The 9,917-nt window shown below is 37.2% G+C and overlaps 1 pseudogene; it reads left to right on the plus strand.

Moving 5' to 3' along the window:
• The window catches only part of LOC130045519 (ER membrane protein complex subunit 4-like), a 72,280-nt pseudogene extending 68,625 nt beyond the window's left edge, over nt 1-3,655 (plus strand).
• Nucleotides 3,656-9,917: the final 6,262 nt, after the last annotated feature.

The raw sequence follows: 9,917 nt of genomic DNA on the forward strand, positions 1-9,917 counted from the left end.
ATATAAATTTATATATATCTATATATATTTATATCATATCTCACCATATTTATATATTTATATATATTTATATCATCATATCTCGCCAGGGCCCCTTGGAGGGGAGCGGGTTGAGCTTTCCTCCCCGCTCTGACCAGGGCTCCGGCAGCCGAAGACCTCCAGGACCAGCCACCACCATTCTGAGACCACTCTCCGCACACATGAAGGTACTGGCAGAGGGACAAAGCCACGCGGGTTCCGGGGCCAAGATCTCCAAGCCTACTCGGATTGGCGCCGAGCATCCTCCATCCAGATCCTCCAAATTCCAGTAGGCGAGGGTCACACCCACCAACTGGCCCCCTGGCGCCATGTAATCCCATCAACGGCCAGGACTCAGAGACTATAAAAACCAGATCCCGGAAACGCGCGGCATCTTATTATCTCATTCCTACTTTGGACAAATTAGCAGGCTACTGAATGTAGCCTGCCCACACGGCAGAGTCTGGCAAACTCCCCGTGGTGTACCCAATATGCCAAATACCAGTAACAATGATGGGTCTCATTCTACTAAAGAGCCTTGAATATAATCTCAGGGCTAGGATGAAGGAGACGTTACTGGAGACTGCTCGAGGCAATCGCGAATAACAGGATGGTCATGATTCGTGATTCGTGATATTTCACCATGCTGAGACCTCTCTCCACACGCATGAAGGTACTGGCAGAGGAACAAAGGCATGCTGGGGCTGAGATCTCCAAGCATGCTCGGATCGGGGCTGAGCATCCTCCACCCAGATACTTCATATTCCAGTAGGCAGGGGTTTTACACCCACCAACTGGCCCCCTGGCGCCGTGTAATCCCATCAATGGCCAAGACCCAGAGACTATAAAACCCAGATCCCAGAAGTGACATCTTATTATCTCATCCTTACTTTGGACAAACTGGCAGGCTACCGAATGTACAATGCCCACATGGCAGAGTCTGGCAAACTCCCCGTGGCGTACCCAATATGCCAAGTACTAGTAACAATGATGGGTCTCATTCTCCTAACCGTGAAAGAGCCTTGAATATGGCACATTTTAAAAAATCTCAGGGTTAGGACAAAGGAGACGTTACTGGGGCCTGCTCGAGGCAATTGACGAACAACAAGATGGTCGTGATCATGAACGATCAATCATCTATGCAATTTATGTATATTAATTTTGCCTAATTGACTTGATTCTATTTCTATTAAAATTTCATCATTTAACATTTTAATTATATACTTAGACAAGGCCCCCCATTGATCGTCGATTTGCTCGAGCGGGCCCAGTAACATCTCCATTGGAGACTTTGTTGTTACTGTGTCTGGCATATCGAATACTCCCGGTAGCTTGCTGGGCTCTCCGAGAGGGGCGGAGGAATCAAACTCGGGTCGGCCATGTTGGCCGCGTGTAAGGCAAACGCCCTACCCACTGTGCTATCGCTCCAGCCCACTTAGACAAGACAATTAAATTTATATAAATTTTCACTTAGTTCATAAACATGTATGTATTTTCCTATTGAATATGTATATACTGTACCACTCTAGCACTGTAGCACTGTAATCTCGTTATTCATCAATTTTCTCGAGGAGTGGGCACCAGTAAGGTCTCCATTGTGAGACTTGTTACTGTTTTTGGCATATTGAACATGCCACGGGGAGCTTGCCAGGCTCTGCCTTGCAGACTGAATACTCTTGGTAGCTTGGCGGGCTTTCCGAAAGGAACAGAGGAATCAAGCTGGGTAGTCTGCATGCAAGGCAAACGCCCTACGCACTGTGCTATTGCTCCACCAATGTATATATGTGTTTATTATTCTTTTGGTTCAAAGAAAGTTTTAATTCTCATGTATATGACTTGTGCTACTGAAGAGGAGTGTTAAATACCATCAGTTGAATTTACATGGACATTATCAGGGAAATTGATTTCTGGAGTCTGAAATCCCTGAAATCACTCAAAGTTCCTGTTGCTTTTCAGGTGTCCCATTAATCTTTTTAGGACTCTATTGGCAGTGATGGTGGCTGCTTTAGTGGCATAGGTTAGGGCAGATGTGAGCAGAATATCAGGGCACAAGCATTCAGGTCTAATTCAACAGAACTCACATAAAGCCTTTAGCTAAACACAAAAGGATAGAGAAGAAATTTGTAAAGAGAGAGATGTAAATTAGAACAATAATGCTAAACTTTACCTGATAACCGGGGCTTCAAAGAAGAGCTTGTCTCTGGCATTACCTGTTTGCTGTTTTATGGGGTTTGAAATTTAATAGGAAAATGCTTAAAAACCAAGTTTTCTGGTGAGTATTTAGGATTTTTGAAATTAGTTAGAACTGGAATTTTTGGGGTCTGGGACAGTAGTGCAGCAGGCAGGATACTTATCTTGCATACTGTTGACGCTGGTTTGATCTCTGGCATCCCATATGGTCACTCCTGCCCTGCCAGATATTATTACTAAATACTGAACCTGGCAAAATCTTGTGGCATATTCGATATATCAAAAACAGTAACAATGATGTATCTCATTCCCCTGACCCTGAAAGAGCCTCCAATGCAGCACCATTGGGAAGTACAAGTAAAGAGAGGCTGCTAAAATCTCAGGGCTAGGATGAATGCAGGCATTACTGGTTCCCGCTTGAGCAAATCGATGAATAACGGTATGACAGTGATGACTGTGATGACTGAGCAAGGAGTAAACCCTGAACACAGCCAAGGGTGCCCTCAAAACAAACAAACAAAGAACAGGAATTTTTGACTGGAAAAGAAAAAGTAATCCAAATCTGTAGAGTCTAACAGTAAAGACTAAAGAAAGCCCTTATCAATGAAATTATAGCTTAAAATAATAAATGTGATAAAATTATATAGAATGTTTCAGCATCACCATATTTCCTTTCCAAAACCCAGTGGAATTATGTTTGTAATCTGAACCTAATTTAATGACAATATTAGGAAAGAATTTGCTCTTAAAGGGAGACTAAAATAAATTGTTCTAGTTTTTCAAAACATTTAACATGACTATTATTATAATCATTGTTCTGTTACAGGCTAAAAGAAACCTGAGATTATTTAGGAACAAGTAGGAGTAGGTTTGAGAATTGTTGAATCTATTTCCAAGGGTGAAAAGAACTTCTCAGAAAAAGAACTGCATGGTGGCTTCAAATGGGCCATTGAACCAAACGGGCCTGGAAGAGGCAGCAGGGGCTCAAGTGACCAGGACAGCAGACAGGGAAACTATCTCATCTGTTACTTGGACAAGCAAGTGCAGGACAGCCGTGTGGAAGCCGAACCAGATCCTGGTGGAGAAGAGCTGCTGGGCCATTGTCTTGGGTCCCCTCCAACAGATTCCTATGAACCTCTCCATCATACACCTGGCAGGCAATAGTATCTCCATCGTCACTATCATGATGTTCTGTGTGAGGCTTGGAGAACCATTCAGGCACTTATAGCCTTTTCAGTCACTTTTAAGATGCTAGAGAGTTCAAGCCAGAAGTTTCTTCAGGGTTTGGTATATCTCACTGGGAATCTCATGGGACTGGCATTAGTTGTTTATAAGTGCCAGCCCACGTGGGTTATGACTACATACACATAAAATTGGCTAACCTTCACTGAGCCTCCTTGGGATGAAGTTCTGTGGAGGAAGGATGCTTTTGCTTGTAGGTTACTGATACCTGTAGATTTGGATCTCATTTATAACCTTCTCTATAGCCAGTGTCTTTTTCTCAGCATATTTCCACTATAACATGCTGAAAATAATTTAAAGTCTTCTTTCTTCATCCTGGAGACAAATCCTAGTAAGACAACGTATGTATTATTACAAATAAAACTATATCACCACTGTACTGAAAAAAATGCAGAAAACTTTATGCTTCCAGTACAGAGCAAAAAAAAAATGAAAACCATAACTATGTAAAAAAAAGACAGCTTCTTTGGTTTGTCACAAACTTTATTGCCATTGTGGCCTCTTTCTTTGATTCAACTATCATAATGACTAATTAGTTAAGATATATGTAAACTATAAATATATGCAACTTCATCTGATTCTGAACACAGTTTAAGTTTTTTCATACGATATAAATTGTGTGATCAGAGATGTTGGTGATTTTCTTAAAATATCAGCTTCTCTACTGGAAACACTTAGAAATAACTGAAGCATAAGTAATGATTCCAGTATTAAATAACAAAAGATCATTTTGCTTTTAGATATGACATTATTCCATTGTTTGAAAAATAAGGATAAGTATGTTAAGCCTTAAGATACGATCCTTTCCTCCTAAACATGCTCTTTCATGTGAAAATGAGAGAAATTAAATATAGACAGACAGATAAAAAGATTTTACTCCAGTTTCAAGATAATTTATTTTTAGCACTTACTTTCTTAGCTGTATTTTCTGTATTAAACACTAAAAAAGCTCTCTTGATTATGTTCCCCCAAGCATCTTTGAGTGAAACAATCCAAAACATATATGGATTTAGTCATAAAATGCATTTTATTTTTCTTGTCAAAACAACAAAAAATGGAAGGATATTTGAAATCATATAAAACATACTCATGGGAAGGAGAGAGACATTAGAATCTTCTAATATCTGACACTCATTGAGAATAACTGTGTGAGAATGATTCAGATACTTATGCTTTAAATTAACCTGAAAAAATATTCCCTTTATGCTTTAAGGATTATATATGGACATATTTTACCTACTATATGTCCTCTGGGCATGCTATAAAGATAAAACAAACAATGAAATGTTCTAATTTACTCATCATTTTGTCAAAAGGTTGAATTTCTCTGTAGATCTTATAGTATTGGCACTTTAAATAAATCTTGGATAAAAGAACATTAGGAAACATTTTCCCTTGTAAGTTGAAAATTTAAAATTTCTTTATATACACTGGCAAGAGTTTGTTGCAGAATTTAATCTACAATCTTATTCTCATATATCTGCACTATGACTGACTCTTAACTGTACACATTATATAATGGGCATGAGCCGACGTGAAGTAGAGAGCTCTGGAACAGTAGAAAAATACTTTTCTATTTTTGAAAAGAACTATATTCAGTTATAATGTTGGACAGATGATAATATTTTCCATAATTTTTCTACTTAGAAAATATAGGCAAAAGACATCTAAGGTTATTTAATGCTCAAACCAACTGAATGATCAAGTAAGATGGATAGTACAGTCTTTACAGAAGAATAGTGAGGGACATAAGGTTTGAAAGCACAAACCTTATAAATTATCTCAATGATTTTACCATCCCAGGCTTTTAATATTTATTATTATTATTTTGCTTTGGGGGTCATACTCTGCTCTGCTCAGGGCTTACTCCTGGCTCTCCAATGAGGGATCACCTCATGGCAGTGCTTGGGAGAATATATGTGATGTCAGGGATTTAACCTATGTTGGTTATGTGCAAGTCGAACAGCGTACTCACTGTACTGTCACTCTAGCCTGGGCTTTATATTTTGGAATATTTTGCAATTAAATAGTTATCAGTTATCAAATTAATTTCACAAATACCATGATTGTGAGGAAATGTGAACGTTCTATGTAATCGTAAACATGAAACTCCCTTTATAAGCTTAAAACCTCAGGGCATTTTGAGACTGCTATATATTACATGCCCTCCCACCCACCCCTGAGAAGACAAGTTCAGGACTGAAAAGTCATTCAAACATCTTTGTCAACTTGACCAGTTGGTTTCCTTCTGATGCTCATGAAGCCTTACCAAGATGAGTATAAGTAGAAATGGAAGATTTCAATTATCTGCTATTGAAGTTTCCTGCAGGCAGGGAGGAGAATGACGATACTGCATATTTCACAATAATCTTTTCCAGCGCTGACTTTGCTTCATTTATAAAGTGAAAATAGCAATGAGGCAATGTTCGTAATTTAATGACTCAAGAAATGGCTCACTGCTGGTCAAATGAGTTATTTTTAGCTTTCATAATGAGCAAATCAAATTACTACTGGATTCATATGATCAAATGATACACACTTGACTATAAAAATAACTGAACATGACAGATACTCTCATCTTTTCCCATTAGCAACTACATGATTTGTACTAATTTTATAAAAAGCACTTTTGCTATGGATCTATACTAAACTGCTATGCAAATGTTAGTTATAGAAGTAGAAGGCTCAACCCTAAACTACACCATTCTGAAACTGCAATGTACTCAATGATAAAAGTGAAGTTAGGATGCCTCTAATATAATTTTCATTATACGATGAGGTTTGTAGCTATAAATATCTCTTATTAATCAATTATACTTTGAAAAATACTAGTCTCAAGTGCGTGATTTTATCCACACATATAGAATGTCTATTGTTCTCCCAAAACATATTGTTTTGGTGTTAGCTATACAATTATTTCAGTTTTTTAAATTTTTTTAGTTTTGTTCAGTGAAACTCTGAAGAATACCATGATCTTTATAAATATTGTCACATAGCCATCTATTTCACGTAAAACTTGTGTTTTTTTTCTGTAGAACCTAATTGGACTACATACTTGAGATTCCCTCAATCTGACATTATTTGTTTTGGCAAGATAGTCTGTCTTCCCATTATGCCTTTCTATACGATCAATCTGATTATTCCTTTAACATTTAGAATTACCTTTTTGAATTTTTTTTAATTCTCTTTCATAATTACACCAAGTAATTAGGTATGTTTTAATTTTGCATTTTAATTTTTTATTGAGTTCTTTATTATGTGTCCCTCCTAATCCCATTAACTATCTGAACAACCTGTTCCAAACCCAATAATAGAAAACAAGAATCAAGGTGGATTGATTTGTGAATCCCTAGAATTTAACTCAAAAAGTGTTTGTTAAATAAAAGATGCCTTAGGTCAATTTCCCCAAATCAGAGCAAGAAACTGGGATTTTTTTTGCAATTATTTAAGGAAACACTCTTTAGAGAAATTTTTGGTAAGCCAGAAAAGAATTATAGGACACAGTAAGGTGCAAAGTTAAACAGGATAAGCTGAAATCTGTCCTGAACTTATACCAGGATAGCTCTGTTGTATCTAAAACACCCAAGTGATAATTTCTCTAGATTAGCAGATTTGGTCTTTAGTGATGTATGTCATTCAGTTATAATCTATGACCATCTGAGAAAAGAAATATATATACATAGATATATACATATATACATACATATATACATATATATACATACATATATATATATATATATATGTATATATATATATATATATCACAACTGCAGTATAAGCCAAAGAGTTCCCCTTAGAGAAAGTGAACTGTTATTGAGATTAGTCATCATCATTCACAATACATTTGGGAAGGGAGTACTGGGCTAGAAAAGACATCTGAATAGGATAACAGTGTTTAATCTTATTTAATAAAAATACTGTACGACTCAGTCAACACAATACTTTAAATGATTCATATGAAAACGGATGATTAGAAAAAATTTAAGCTTAGGGTTTAAACACTTGGTTCAAACCTCAGCTTTACCTGTGTAACCTGATGCTGGTCACCTCTCTCAGCCTGCTTCCACCTCTGGAAACAATGATAATAAAATGCATTTCATGTGTCTAATAAAAGTTAGAAAAGATATAAAGGATTTTACACAGTGGTTATTGTAGAGTTAGTATAGCTATGTTATCAACTCTCAGTTATTTTCCATACTAAAAAAGTCAGTACAATTCAACGCAGAAAATTTGACTGTCTTTGATAATAACAATTCTCCCATGTGTAAGGATTTTGAAGTATAGGATGAGTAGCAGATAATCTAGACTGATTCCTAGATGTAACTCAAAAAGCACATTTAAGCACATCAGATAGTTAGCCTCACTCTAATCACTCTTGATCATTACACACACTTTTTCTCTTCAGAGCAGTTGTTAGTTATTTAAAAAATTTTAAACACCCAGATTCAATCTCAGCATCCCATATGGTCTCTCAGCCCTTCCAAGAGTAATCTCTGAGCACAGAGTCTGGAGTAAGCCTAGATTACAGCCAGGTGTGAACCCCAAAAAAACAAAAAAGTGTTTAAATATATAAGTGAAATTAAAACGGTTTCCAAGCAGTTACCTTCTTTCTTGTTCTGTCAAGCTTTCTTCATAAAACTTGTGTACCACATTGTTAGCAGTACATAAATAAAACATCTCCACTATTTTAAATGATCTTGTCAAAATCACATGCATGGTTTAAATTTCAGGCAGGTTTTGATGTATTTAAGCTTAGTTAACGTGAAAAATCACACCTCCTAGAGCTGTAATGTGACAGATGTGAACAACAGTCTCACATGCTAAGTATTTTTAATTTTTTTTTAAATTTTTTATTTGTGAATCACCGTAAGGTATAGTTATAGACTTACACACTTTTGTGCTTGCGTTTCAATCATACAATGATTAAGTACCCATCCCTCCACCAGTGCACATTCTCCACCACCAATGATCCCAGTATCCTTCCCACCACCCCCACTTCACCTCTGTTGCAGGGCAATCCTTTTGTTCTCTCTGTCCTTTTGGGTGCTGTGGTTTGCAATAGATCACATGCTAAGTGTTTTCATTATTGTTAAAGTGACACATATTTATTAGCATTATTAGTCACTTATGACATCAATAGTCAATTATTACAACTTTTAGCAGATTTGTATTTTGTATTTAAGCAAAGTTTCTGAAGTTCCATGTACTTTAAAACATTGCTTTATCCTATCAAGATAGCACAGCTGGCAGGGTGTTTGCCTTGAACACAGCTGACCTGGGTTCGATTCCTCTATCCCTCTCAGAGAGCCCAGCAAGCTACTGAGAGTATCCTGCCCACATGCCAGAGTTGGCAAACTCCCCGTGACATATTCAATATGCCAAAAACTGTAACAACAAGTCTCACAATGGAGATGTTATTGTTACCCGCTGGAGCAAATTGATGAACAATGGGACTACAGTGCTACAGTGCTACTTGTTAAACTTCTAATAATATTTGGGAGAATTATTTGCTTTTAGTCCTCGAAATTAGTGTTAATAGAAATTCCACCCACTTTATCACCTTTATTACACATACACAGCTGTATACACACACACACATGCACACACACACACATCATAGTTCAAATTATTGGGTAAGCAATATTAATGAAATTAAAAAAGATGTTGGAAAATTTATATAATTACATAAATAACTGCATGAATATTGGGAACTTCTGGTGTTCAAATTACCAAGAGCTATCTAGCACATCTGGTAATGTGTTTGCCTTGCATGTGGCCGACCCAGGTTCAATTCCTTCATCCCTCTGAGAGAACCCGGCAAGCTACCAAAAGTATCCTAGCCGCACCAGAGCCTGGCAAGCTACCCGTGACATATTTAATATGCCAAAAACAGTAACAAAAAGTCTCACAATGGAGACGTAACTGGTGTCTGCTGGAGCAAATCGATGAACAACGGGACAACAGAACTACAGACAGCGCTATCTGGATGTTGATGGAGGTAAGCATATAAAGAAACAAACAAACAAACAAACACTGTCTCCCATTGTTCATAGATTTGCTCCAGTGGGCCAAGTGACATCTCCATTGTGAGTCTTGTTACTGTGTTTGGCATATCGAATTCATCACAGGTAGCTTTCCAGGCTTTGCCTGCAGGCGAGATACTCTTGGTAGCTTGCAGGGCTTTCCGAGAGGAATGGAGAAATTGAATCCAGCTCAGCTGGGTTGGCTGCATGCAAGGCAAACACCCCAGGCTGTATATAAGGGCGAGTGAAATCTCATTCCGTTTTCTACTTCTTTCTCTATCTATTGATAAACTTGCCAAAAATATAAAAAAGACTCAATTCTGCTTCAGGAAATAAGAATCTCAAAGAACACAATGATTACCGGAAAAGTAATTTTTCTTACACTGTATATCTGAATATATTTTTCTTGTAACCTGATATCAAAGGATATAAATCTATAAA

The sequence above is a fragment of the Sorex fumeus genome, unplaced genomic scaffold (assembly GCF_029834395.1).
Source record: "Sorex fumeus unplaced genomic scaffold, SorFum_2.1 ptg000128l, whole genome shotgun sequence".
Taxonomy (NCBI): domain Eukaryota; kingdom Metazoa; phylum Chordata; class Mammalia; order Eulipotyphla; family Soricidae; genus Sorex; species Sorex fumeus.